Genomic DNA, 13,826 nt, shown 5'->3' with positions numbered 1-13,826 from the left:
CTGCTTAAGCGCATTGTTGCAGCCACTGTGTCAATCCATCTCATTGAGGGTCTTTCTCTTTTTCACTGACCCTCTACTTTACCAAGCATGACATCCTTCTCCAGGGACTTATCCCTCCTGGTAACATGTCCAAAGTATGTGAGACGTAGTCTCACCATCCTTGCTTCTAAGGAGCATTCTGGTCGTACTTCTTCCAAGACAGATTTGTTCGCTCTTTTGGCCATCCATGGTATAGTCAATATTCTTCACCAATACCACAATTCAAAGGCGCCAATTTTTCTTCAGTCTTCCTTATTCATCGTCCAGCTTTCCCATGCATATGAGGCAATTGAAAACACAGTGGCTTGGGTAAGACACACCTTAGTCTTCAAGGTGACATCTTTACTTTTCAACACTTTAAGGAGATCTTTTGCAGCAGATTTGCGATGCAATGTGTTGTTTGATTTCTTGACTGCTGCTTCCATGGACATTGATTGTGGATCCTGGTAAAATGAAATCCTTAACAACTTCAATCTTTTCTCCATTTATCATGTTGTTGCTTATTGGTCCAGTTGTGAGGATTTTTGTTTTCTTTATGTGGAGGTGTAATCCATACTGAAGGTTGTGTGTGGTCTTTGATCTTCATCAGTAAGTGCTTTAAGTCCTCTTCAATTTCAGCAAGCAAGATTGTGTCATCTGCAAAACGCAGGTTGTTAATGAGTCTTCCTCCAATCCTGAAGCCCCATTCTTCTTCATATAGTCCATCTTCTCGGATTATTTGCTCAGTATACAGATTGAATAGGTATAGTGAAAGGATACAACCCTGAGGCATATATTTCCTAACTTTAAACCACACAGTATCCCCTTGTTCTGTTCGAACAATTGCTTCTATAAACTTTCACCTAAAGCACAGTAAAAAAAAAGCCATACCTCATACACCGTGATCCCATCCTAGAAAAGACAAAGATAAATGCATTTGGCTCAGAGATAATGACCTCTTCCCCAGATACCAGCTTCTCCTGCAGAGGGTGGTTTCTCTGGATCTGCTTGCCTCATGTTTCCCCCTTTTTACACTTACTAACATGGGCTTCCAGAAGTCTTGGTTTGGTGTGTAGCTCTGGTGAGATGATCAGGCAGGGATTGTCTTCCTTCTCTTCCTGTCCAGAACCAGCCTAACTCAGGGCTGGACAAGCAGGGCTTTGAGTAGCCAAGCTGTTCTTCTCAGAGTGCAGTCCATAGTTCAGAGGGGTTGGTGAGAGGGCCTGGTTGGCGGGGAGGTGGGCATGGAGTCAAAGCTGCCCCTTGACAGGTCGTGGACTTACAAACTAATAGCTGTCAGACCTGGAGAAGACTTTTCTGATCATTTGTCATGCTTTCTGCCACTTTTCTGCCCCCACCCTCAATCCAACATTCAACAAATATTTCTGGAGCACCTTAACATGCCAGGCTCTGTTCTGGGTATGGGAGATGAAGCATTGAACAAAACAGACCAAAATCCCTGGCTTCATGAGACTTGCATGCTGATTGGGGGTGGGGAGCACATGATAAATATACCAGCCTGTACAGTATATATTGTGTTGTGTGATGATAAGTATGCAAAGAAAAACAAAGCAGGTAAGGGAAACAGTGCCAGAGAAGGAGAGGGGAAGGGGCTGTTATTTTAAATACGGTGGTCAGAGAAGGTGCCCCTGGGAAGATCACGTGAGCAGAGATGAGAAACAGGTGAAGGAACAGCCATGTGGATACTGAGGGAAGAGCATTCGTTCCTAGGGGAGTGTCTAGCATGTGCAAAGGCCCTGAAGTGGAACCTTGCCTAGCAGATTGGAGGCATGGAAGGAGACCCAGTGGCTGAAGTAGGGTGATTACAGGGGTGGGAGGAGTAGGTAGGAGATGATCAGAAAGGTAATGGGGTGGGATGGGAGTGGCACACACCACGTAGGTCCTTGCAGACTTTTGCAAGGACTCTGTCTTTTGCTCTGAGTGAAGTGGGGGCCATTGCAGGACTCTGAGCTAAGGAGTGAATGGCATGATCTGACTTAGGTTTACAAGGGTCCCTCTGGCTGGTGAGTGAATAGACTGTAAGAGGCAATGGGTGGAGGCAGGGAGATCAGTAAGGAGTCCTTTGCTGTAATCTAGGCAAGAGGAGAGGGTGGCCTTGACCAGGGTGGTAGCCGTGGAGGTGCTGAGGAGTGGCTGGGTTCTGGAAGTATCTTGAAGATAATGTTGGCAAGGTTTGATGACAAATGAGGAAACTGGTCCAAGGGTGATTTGGACCTAAGAGGAATGATTTGCCTGGAGTTGTTATCTTAGTCTCTTGTGCTTCTGTAACAGAATTACCACGAATGGGTGGTTTTGAAGAAAAGAAATGTGTTTTCTCAAAGTTTAGGAGGTTAGAAGTCTGAATTCAGGGTGCCAGCTCTAGGGGAAGCTCTCTGTCAGCGCTGGGGGAAGATCTTTATCTCTTTCAGCTCCTGTTCCTTGGAGATGTTCACGTGGCATCTATCTTTCCCCCGTTCATGCTTGCTTCTCTGCGCCTAACCTGGTTTTTTTATATCTCAAAAGTGAATAGGTTTAAGACACACCATACACTGACATGGTCTCACTAACATAACAAAGAAAACCTTATTCCCAAATGGGATTACATCACTGGTATAGGTGTTAGGAGTTCAATGTATATTTTTAGGGGGCACAGTTCCATCCATAACAGTTTGTATAGCTAGTTAGTGGCAGAATAGGACCAGAACAGGCTGGAATTAAACTGACTTCTGGGCCTGAAGCACGCTCCTTTGTGTGTTTGATGTGCTTGTCAGTTCACGGGTGTGTGTGACTGTGTGTTAGTGTTTTTGTATCCACGGGTATAGGGAGTGGGGAGCGAAGCTGGGCTGGGTCAAGGGAAAGCAGGAGGGGAGGAGAGCTGCAAGGCAACTGCTACCTTGCACCCCTGAGTTAGTGATGTTGTCGCTCCTCCCACATCTGTCCTGCTCATGCCTCCTGGCACCTTCCAGCCCTGCTCCTTCCACCCCCACCCCTGCTGTTTCTGGGTCCTGGCTAATCTGGCTTTTATGAAGTAGTCGTTTCCCCATCTGCTCTGACAATGGAGAGCGAAGATTGAACCCTTAGGGCTTCATTCTGACTTCACTGTTTTCCACATGTAATTCTCTCAGTCCAAGTCCCAGCTGACCAGCTCTGAGACTGGGCATCTCTTTGTGGCTTGGAGCTGGATGGGTCAGGATGGGATGGCAGATGCAGTGGGTGGGAAAGGATGGCTCACACAAGACAGTGGACAGAAAGAGTGACCTGGTGATATGCCTTTGTGTGTCTCCAGGAGGAAGTGGTTACTCCAAGATCACTGAAGAGGAGAAGGGATTCCCTTCAGAATGTTGAAAAGACCTCATTGTATCCCCTCTGGGCCCCAGGACTCCAGCGTGTCGTTTTGTAAGTAGACCTATCCTGCTCTGCCACTAGTTGGCTGTTTGAGGTAAAGTTCAGGATGTGCTTCCCTTGGTTAGCTATCTAGGCCTTTGGTAAATCCTTTCATAGCTTAGCATGAACTTAATCTTAGGGTACTGATTGCTAACTGGAGCAAAATGTCAGTTCTCCGTGTTAATATTCACCTGCCAGAATGGATGCCATAAAGGACCATTCATTGGTTTGCTGCAAACTAACCCATTGCCATTGGGTTGATTCCAACTCATAGCGAGCCTGCAGGACAGAGTAGAACTGCCCCATTGGATTTCCTAGGCTGTGAATCTTTACAGAAGTAGACCGCCCCATCTTTCTACCATGGGGCGGCTGGTGGGTTTGAACCACAAACCTTTTTGTTAGCAGCTGAGCACTTAAACACTGTGCCACTAGGGCTCCTTTCTTCCCCAAACTAGTACTTACTAATGTTGCTCATTAGAATCACCTGGGTAGCTTTTTAAAAGATATTAATTTTATTTATAAAAAATGTAAAATGCTAATACAGTGACAAATATTCCCCACCCCCCCATCAACACATTTCTCTCTGCTGTATTATCACTGTGACTACTTCCTTGATATCCTTTCAGAGTTTCTCATAAAAGCAAATATTAATATAGATTCTTATTTTCTTTTCCCCTGGTTTTTGTACAAAAGTTAGCGTGCTATACACATTGTTCTGCATTTTTTATTTTATTTAATATATTTTGGATATATTTTTACATCAGTAAATAGAGACTCCTGCTTTCCTGTTTTAGTTGCATTGTATGGATGTATGGAGGAAGGCATTTTTAAAATCTCGGTTTTGAATTTCTCAGAGACCTGCATTTTTAGAAAACTCCGCAGGAGATCCTAATGTAGGCACAGCTCTAAACCAGTTGTCTAATCTACATAAACAATTTTTGTCAGCCGGGATAGTGTCCTCCCTCTGCCATTCCCATACAATTGAGGTGGGCTGAAGAATGACCCAAAAGATATATTCACTTCCTAATCCTCAGAGCCTGTGATTATTACCTTATATAGCAAAAGATGTGATTAAATAATCTTGAAATTGGAGAGGTTACCCTGGATTATCTGGTAGGGGCTTAAATACAATCACAGGCATCCTTCTGAGAGGAAAAGAGAGATTACAGACAGACACACAGAAGAGGAGGCAATGTGAAGACAGAGGCAGAGGTTGAAGTGATGCGACCATAAGCCAAGAAATGCCGGCAGCCAAAAGAAGCTGCAAGAGGCAAGGAACAGATTATTCTGTAGGGCTCCTGAAGCAGGTGAGGTACATACCCTCTTAGAGCTTATATTTCAGAGGGGAGAGGCAGAGGCTAAGTGGGTTAACAAATAAGTGCGTAAGATAATTTCACACAGTGAGGAGTGCTGTAAGACAATAAAACAGGTCCATGGTGTAGGGGATTGGTTGCCTTAGACGGGCGGTCAGGGAAGACCTCTGAGACGCGGTGACATGTAATTGAGAGGAGAAGGAGAAGGAGCTGGGCACTTGCAGTTCTTGCTAGAGCATTTATACAGTGGGAATAGCTAGAGCCAAAGCCGTCAGATAGGAAGAGGTGGTGAGTTAACGGAGCAGGAGTGAGAGACGAAGATGGGATAAGATGACACAGGAGAGTCAGGAAGGGGCCAGCTTGTATAGGGCATTGAAGAGCTGCTTATGGACTTACTTCAGCTTTTAATCATTTTTTTTCCTGATTTTTATTTTGGTAAAATATATATAGTGAAAGTTTGCCATTTTAACCAATTTTAAGTGTACAATTTAATGACATTAATTACATCCACCATGCTGTGCTACCATCACCGCTATCCATTTCCAAAAGTTCTTCATCACCCCAAACAGAAACTCAGTACCCCTTCAGCAATAACTTTCGTTTCCTCCTTACCCCCAGACCTTGCTAACCGCTAATAAACTTTTGTCTTTATGCATTTGCATATTCTGGATATTTCATATAAGTGGGACCATAGAATATTTGTTCTTTTGTATCTGGCTTATTTCACTCAGCATGGTGTTTTCAAGATTCATTCATGTCATAGCATGTATCAGGATTTCATTTGTCTATGGCCGAATAAAATTCCATTGTAGGTATATACAATATTTTGCTTATCAATTCACCTGCTGATGGACACTTGGGTTGTGTCAACCTTTGGACTCTCATGACCAGTGTTGTAATGCACATTGGTGTACAAGTATCTCTCTGAGTTCCTGCTTTCAAGTTTTTTTTTTTTTTTGAGGAGGAGTATAGGAGTGGAATTGCTGGGTCATATGGTAACTCTATGTTTAATGAACTGCCAAACTATTTTCCACAGCAGCTGACCATTTTTTATCCCCACTATCAATGCACCAGGGTTCTAATTTCTTTACATCCTCACCGACACTTGTTATTTTTCATTTTTCTGATAATAGCCATCCTAGTGGGTGTGAAGTGGTATCTCATTGTGGTTTTTAACTTACATTTCTCTAATGATTGATTAGCAGTCCCTGGGTGGCACAAATGGTTAAGTGCTTGGTTACTAACAAAAAGGTTAGTGATTTGAATGTGCCCAGAGGTGCCTTGAAAGAAAGGCTTGGCAATCTACTTCTGAAAGATCAAAGCCAATGAAAGTCCTATAGAACACAGTTCTACTATGAAACACATAGGGTCACCATGAGTTGGAATCAACTGTATGGCGACTGGTTTTGGTTTTAATGACTAATGATGCTGAGCATCTTTTCATGTGCTTTTTGGCCATTTGCATATATTCTTTGGTGAAATGTCTATTCAAGTCTTTTGCCCATTTCTTAATTGTGTTGTTTGTCTTTTGTAGTTGAGTTATAGGTGTTTTTTTTTCTTTTAATATTTCAGATATTAAACCTTTAACAGATATATGGTTCTCAAATATTTTCTCCCATTCTGTAGGATGTCTCTTCACTTTTTCAGCTTTTAATATTAACAAGTTGAGAAGTAGTATTAGCCAGGGGTTCGCCCAAAGTGCCTACTGACAGCAGGTGAAAGTGCCAGTTTGCAGATGGATACATGAGTCTGACCCTCAAGACAGAGGTTAGGGCTGAAGATGCACATCTGGCGGTCATGGGTACATTGGAAATGATTAAAGCCTTTGGCCTGGATGAGCTCATCCATGGAGTAGAGATGGAGAGGAGAAGGAATTCCCAGGCTGAGCTCTGAGGTGGCCACTATTTAGAGGCCAAACAGCTGAGCAGGTGCCAATGAGGGGACTGAGAAGAAGAGGGTGGTGAGGTAGGAGGAAAACCAAGAGGGAAGAACACATCTCAAGAAAGGGGAGTGTGGATAAGTAAAGCATTCCTCAAGAAGAAAAACAAAGTGGGAGGCCTCACACTACCTGATTTTAGAACCTATTATACCACCACGGTAGTCAAAGCAGCCTGGTACTGGTACAACAACAGATACATAGACCAATGGAACAGAATTGAGAATCCAGACATAAATTCATCCATCTATGAGCAGCTGATATTTGACAAATGCCCAAAGTCTGTTAATTGGGGAAAAGACAGTCTCTTTAACAAATGGTGCTGGCATAACTGGATATCCATCTGCAAAAAACTGAAACAAGACCCATACCTCACACCATGCACAAAAACGAACTCAGAATGGGTCAAAGACCTACATATAAAATAAAAAATGATAAAGATCATGGAAGAAAAAATAGGGACAACACTAGGAGGCTTAATACATGGCATAAACAGAATACAAACCTCAAGTAACAATGCACAAGCACCAGAAGAGAGACTAGATAACTGGCAGCTCCTAAAAATCAAACACTTATGCCCATCGAAAGACTTCACCAAAAAAGTCAAAAGACAACATACAGACTGGGAAAAAACTTTTGGCTGCGGCAAATCCGATCAGCATCTAATCTCTAAAATATACAAGATACTGCAAAACCTCAACAACAAAAAGACAAACAACCCAATTAAAAAGTGGGCAAAAGGATATGAACAGGCACTTCGCCAAAGAAGATATTCAGGCAGCTAACAGACACACGATCATTAGCCATTAGAGAAATGCAAGTCAAAACTACAATGAGATACCATCTCACCCCAACAAGGCTAGCATTAATCCAAAAAACACAAAATAATAAATGCTGGAGAGGTTGTGGAGAGGCTGGAACAATTATACCCTGTTGGTGGGAATACAAAATGGTACAACCACTTTGGAAATCGATTTGGCACTTCCTTAAAAAGCTAGAAATAGAAGTACCATATGATCCAGCTATCCAGCTCCTTGAAATATATCCCAGAGAAATAAGAGCTGTCACACGAATAGATATATGCACACCCATGTTCATTGCAGCACTGTTCACGATAGCAAAAAGATGGAAACAACCTAAGTGCCCATTAACAGACGAATGGATAAACAAATTATGGTATATTCACACAATGGAATACTACGCAATGTTAAAGAACAACAATGAAGCCGTGAAACATAACATGGAGGAATCTGGAGTTCATTATGCTGAGTGAATTTAGTCAGTCACAGAAGGACAAATATTGTATAAGACCACTATTATAAGAACTCAAGAAATGATTTAAACACAGAAGAAAACATTCTTTAATGGTTAGAAGGATGGGGAGGGAGGATGAGGGTTATTCACTAACTAGAGAGCAGACAAGAATTATCTTAGGTGAAGGGAAGGACAACACATACTATAGGGGTGGGGGGTCTGTGGACCATGGTTTCAGGGGAAATCTAGGTCAATTGGCATAACAAAGCTTATTAAGAAAATGTTCTGCATCCCTCTTTAGTGAGTGGCATCTGGGGTCTTAAAAGCTTGCAAGCGGCCATCTAAGATATATCAATTGGCCCCAAACACCTGGAGTAAAGGAGAATGAAGAACACCAAAGACACAAGGAAAGTATTAGCCCAAGAGACAGAAAGGGCCACATAAAGCAGAGACTTCATTCGCCTGAGACCAGAAGAACTAGATAGTGCCCAGCTACCACCAATGACCGCCCTGTCAGGGAACACAACAGAGTCCCTGATGGAGTGGGAGAGAGGTGGGGTGCAGAACTCAAATTCTAGTAAAAAGACCAAACTTAATGGTCTGACTGAGACTGGAGGAACCCAGGAAAGCATGGCCCCTGGACTCTCAGCCCAGAACTAAAACAATTTCCAAGGCCAACTATTCAGACAAAGATGGGACTGGACAGTGGGACATAAAAATGATACTTGTGAAGATTGTGCTTCTTAGCTCAAGTAGATACATGAGACTAAACAGGCAGCTTCTGTCCAGAGGTGAGATGAGAAGGCGGAGAGGGACAGGAGCTGGTTGAATGGACACGGGAAATCCGGGGTGGAAAGGAGGAGTGTGCTGTCAGAGTATAGGGAGAGCAATCATGGTCACATAACAATGTATGTATAAATTTTTGTATAAGAGACTAACTTGAAATGTAATCTTTCACTTAAACTACAATAATAAACAAACAAAAAAAGAATGGGGAGTGGTCAACATGCATCTATCCCCTCTTGCCATAAGGAGAGTAGCTGACGAATTAATTCCTTCTGAGATGCAAAGTCTCCTGGGATGAGTGATTTTGAGAGGAATCTAAACCTTAAGTAAGAGTTCCACTATTAATGCAGAAAGGGGTTTCTCTACCAATACTCTGGGTCTTTGTGATGTCCATTTACAACCTTTCTGAGGCTGACCTGTTAGAGGTAGAAACAACAGGCTCAATAAGATTGGCAGGGAAGAGCTCAAGAAGCAATGTTTATAATTTAAAAATTAAACTCAGCCTGTGATATGGCTGTTTGGAGAGTGACTCCATGTGTTTTGTGCACTTAGTTCTCCCATCATTCTGGGGCTCTCATGTTGCTTCTTCATGGCCCCCTGTCATTGTCTCAAGTTACCTATGAAGCTGGGATCTAATGAACCAGACATCCATTCCTCCAACTAAACCACCCAGTTGTTGAAAACCCCCAACATTACCAACAGGACCTTTTGAAAACCGTGTCAAATGGAATTGTAGATATTTTGACAGGGATTCAAATACAGACCCCTTAGTGATGGTGTGCCGGGGATACTGAGTGAGTGACTCTATGGCCCTTCCAACCTGAGAAGTCTGAGATCCTGTGATAAATTCTTGGTTAAAATGATTGACTGATGACTGGAGAAACATTCAAAAATGCAGTCGCTGCACAGGATATCTTATTCAGCAGAATCTGTTGTCTCCACATCAGCAAAGCTGTGTTAGCATGGCTGCTGGCCAAGGCACGGATGAGGCCTCCTTTTCCTGAGCTAACCACCTATGCATCCTTTCCTTAAAGTGACCCTTGAGATGAAGATCGAATCCTTGGTGTGAAATTGAAGACCCCCAGACCCCCCTTAATCTGACCCCAACCTCCCTTGGCTGCATGATATTGCTGCTACCTCCCCCGCATCCACATCCTCCCACCCGACACTCTAAGTGCTCCTTCCTTCCTTGTGCCCTCTGCCTGCCAGTCATCCAGCCCCTGGCGCAAGATCTCCCTGACAGCCGGCCTGGTGACCACCTGCCTCTGTATCCTCGAAAGCAGCTAGATCTGCCCCACCCTCTGCCCTTCCAGTTCCCATCCTATTCTCCAGCCTGCCTCTACCCACATGGTGCTCTCCCTTCCATGCCCAGCCCAGCACGAGACGGCACATTTTGCAAACACACTGCCATTATCAGGCCTATCTCCCTGTGACCTGCACATATTGTGCTTCCTCAGCTGGAGTCTTTGTCTGCCACATGATCTACTTTTCTTCCTGCTCTTCCAACAAACTCTCAAGGGCTTTTTCTTCCAGGAAGATGGTCCTTACCATCCTGGCCCTTGGTAAGCTTGTCTCCCTCTCCACTTACTCTCCATAACTTTCCTTTGGCCTGTATCCCATGCTATTTAGTGACAGCTTTTGTGTTTCACTGAATGTTCCCATTGCATTTTGGCATGTCTATGTCTTGTCTAAGGAGTCATGGTGGTGTAGTGGTTAAGCACACAGCTGCCAACCAAACGGTCGATGGTTTGAACCCACCAGCTGCTCCAAGGGAGAAATGACCCGGCGATCTGCTCACATAAATTTACAGCCTAGGAAATCCTATGGGGAAGTTCTACTCTGTCAAACTGGGTTGCTATGAGTTGGAATCAACTTGGTGGCCCACAACAACAAAACAACGTCTTGTCTGGGGGAGGTGGTGGTTCGTTGCAGAATTGTAGCCTTCCATGTGGGAGACCCGGGTTTGATTTGGCCAATGCAGCTCATATGCAGCCACCACCTGTCTTATCAGAGGAGGCTTGAGTGTTGTTATGATGCTGAACAGGTTTCCGCGGAGCTTTCAGACTAAGATAAACTAGGATGAAAGGCCTGGTGATCTACTTCGGAAAATCAGCCAGTGAAACTCCTATGGATCACATTGGTCTGATCTGAAACCAATTATGGGGACAGTGCAGGACCAGGCAGCATTTTGTTCCATTGTGCACGGAGTTGCCATGTGTAGGGGAACAACTTGATAGCAGCTAAAAACAACATTTTGTCTGCCCAACAAATTCCGAGCTCTTGCACTTTTTTTTTTTTAACTTTTAAATTACATTTAAGATGCATATAGAAAGATATACATATCATAAGTACATAGCTGGCTGAATTTTTACAAACACACCCATGTGCCCAGTGGCCAGATCAAGAAGCAGCACATCACCAGCCCCCTTCATGCCCCCTTCCAGCCTCTGCCAGCCGCCAGGGCAACCACTATCCTAACTCCCAGGCATAAATTAGTTTTTGCTTAGTTTTGTACTTTATATAAATAGAATCACACAGTATGCATTCTTTTGTGTCTGGTTTCTTTTGCTCAGCATTTTTTTGTGAAATTCATCTTTATTGTTGTGTGGGGTTGTAGATTATTCGTTCTCGTTGATATCCAATAGTCCACTGTGGGAACATACCACAATTTATTTATTTATTCACTCTACTGCTGATGGGTATTTGAGTTGTTGTTATTGTTAGGTGCTATCAAGTCGGTTCCAACTTATAGCGACCCTATGTACAACAGAACAAAACACTGCCCGGTCTTGCACTGTCCTCACAATCATTGTCATGCCTATTGTTGCAGCTCTGTGTCAGTCCAACTTGTTGAGGGTTTTCCTCTTTTTTGCTGACCCTCTACTTTACCAAGTATGATGTCCTTCTCCAGGGACTGATCTCTCCCGATAACATGTCCAAAGTATATGAGACATAGTCTCGCCATCTTTGCTTCCAAGGAGTATTCTGGTTGTACTTCTTCCAAGACAGATTTGTTCATTCTTTTGGCAGTCCATGGTATATTCAGTATTCTTCTCCAACACTACAATTCAAAAGCATCAATTCTTCTTCGGTCTTCCTTATTCATTGTCCAGCTTTCGCATGTCTATGAGGCGATTGAAAACACCACGGCTTGGGTCAGGTGCACAGTAGTCTTCAAGGTGACATCTTTGCTTTTGAACACTTGAAGGAGGTCTTTTGAAGCAGATTTGCCCAATGCAATGCATCTTTTAATTTCTTGGCTGCTGCTTCCCATGGGTGTTGATTGAGGATCCAAGTAAAATGAAATCCTTGATGACTTTTTTAGCCATTACAAATAGTGCTGCTATGAATACTCTAGTACATGTCTCTTGGTGAACACATCTATGTGCTTCTGTAGGGTCTATGCCTAGGAGTAGAATTGCTGGGTCACAGGGTATGCATATGCTCAGCTTTAGTGGATAGTGCCAAACAGTTTTCCAAAATAATTGAGCTCTCATCAACCATGTGTGAGAAGACCTTTTTTTTTTTTAATTCTCCTTTTTGTCCCTGGCACAGGAAGAAGTAGATATAGGGTCTTCAAGAAATGTTTGCTGGCTAAATAGACAATGGATAAGTGGTAACTTTGGTGAAGGGTAAGAACACAATACTGGGAAAGCCAGCACAACTTGTACAAGGCAAGGTCATGGAAACTCTATAGACACATCCAAACTCCCTGGGGGACAGAATTGCTGGGCTGAGGGCTGTGGGGACCATGGTCTTGGTAAACATCTAGCTCAACTGGCTTAACATAGTTTATAAAGAAAATGTGCTACCTTCTACTCTGGTGAGTAGCGTCTAGGGTCTTAAAAGCTTGTGAGCGGCCATTTAAGATACTCCACTGGTCTCACCCCTTCGGGAGCAAGGGAGAATGAAGGAAACTAAAGGCACAAGGGAAAGATTAGTCCAAAGGACTAATGGACCACAATTACCACAGCGTCCACTAGACTGAGTCCAGTACAACTAGATGGTGGCCGGCTACCACCACTGACTACTCTGACAGGGATCACAATAGAAGGTCCCAGACAGAGCTGGAGAAACATGTAGAACAAAATTCTAACTTACAAGAAAAGACTAGACTTACTGGCCTGACAGAGATTGGAGAAACCCTGGGAGTATGGCCCCTGGAACCCATTTAGCTCAGTAATGAAGTCACTCCTAAGGTTCACCCTTCAGCCAAAAATTAGACAGGCCCATAAAACAGAATGAGACTAAAGGGGCACACCAGCCCAGGGGCAAGGACTAGAAGACAGGAGGGGAGAGGAAAGCTGGTAATAGGGAACCCGAGGTCGAGAAAGGAGAGTGCTGACATGTCGTGGGGTTGTTAACCAATGTCATAAAACAGTAAGTATAGTAACGGTTTAATGAGAAGCTGGTTTGTTCCGTAAACTTTCATCTAAAGTACAATTAAAAAAAAAAATGTTTGCTGGATGAGTAGAGAGAGAAGGGTTTTCTTAGTGCCCAGGTATTAGGGAACCAAGAGTAAGTGTATGAATGACATAAATGGAATTAACTGGGACTTGAAGCATGGAAATGAAGACGGTGCTGGACCAGGCAACATTTCATTCTGTTATCCATAAGGTTGCCATGAGTCAGAGCTGACAATCAGGATCTTAATGTTGTTGGTGTCAGGCTGCTCAGGAAATCTCTTTAGCCATTGGGGAAAAAAATGCTCTTTTTTGTTTGAGTCCTGGCTGGGGAGGCTGCGGCCCCATCACTAACTCCCTAGTTTCCTGATTACTTCATTAAACACGTGCAATGGAAATTCATTTAGAGAAGGTGCCTTTCACTGCAATGACGCGGAACCGCCGTCTCTTTCCTCTAGTCAGATATTTCCGCCCAATAAGTCAGAAAGTTGGAAGGAAGTTGGAGACAAGGAAGAATCAATCATGCAGATTTGGAAGCCATGTTCAGCGGATGACTGATAAAGGAAAGCTGCAAACGAGTTCTACTCCATTAGAGGGCTGCTCCGTGGAAGGGGAGAAATGAAGACAGGAGGAAGGTCTGTTCCCTCAACCATATTCTATGTAGAGTATGCTGCATACTCCATGTAATCTATTTGCACCTCAGCAAAGCCCCAGGAATTCAAAAAAGGGGAG

The sequence above is a fragment of the Trichechus manatus genome, unplaced genomic scaffold, assembly GCF_000243295.1.
Source record: "Trichechus manatus latirostris isolate Lorelei unplaced genomic scaffold, TriManLat1.0 scaffold00078, whole genome shotgun sequence".
In the NCBI taxonomy this organism is placed as follows: Eukaryota; Metazoa; Chordata; class Mammalia; order Sirenia; family Trichechidae; genus Trichechus; species Trichechus manatus.
This window is presented reverse-complemented; position numbering follows the sequence as displayed.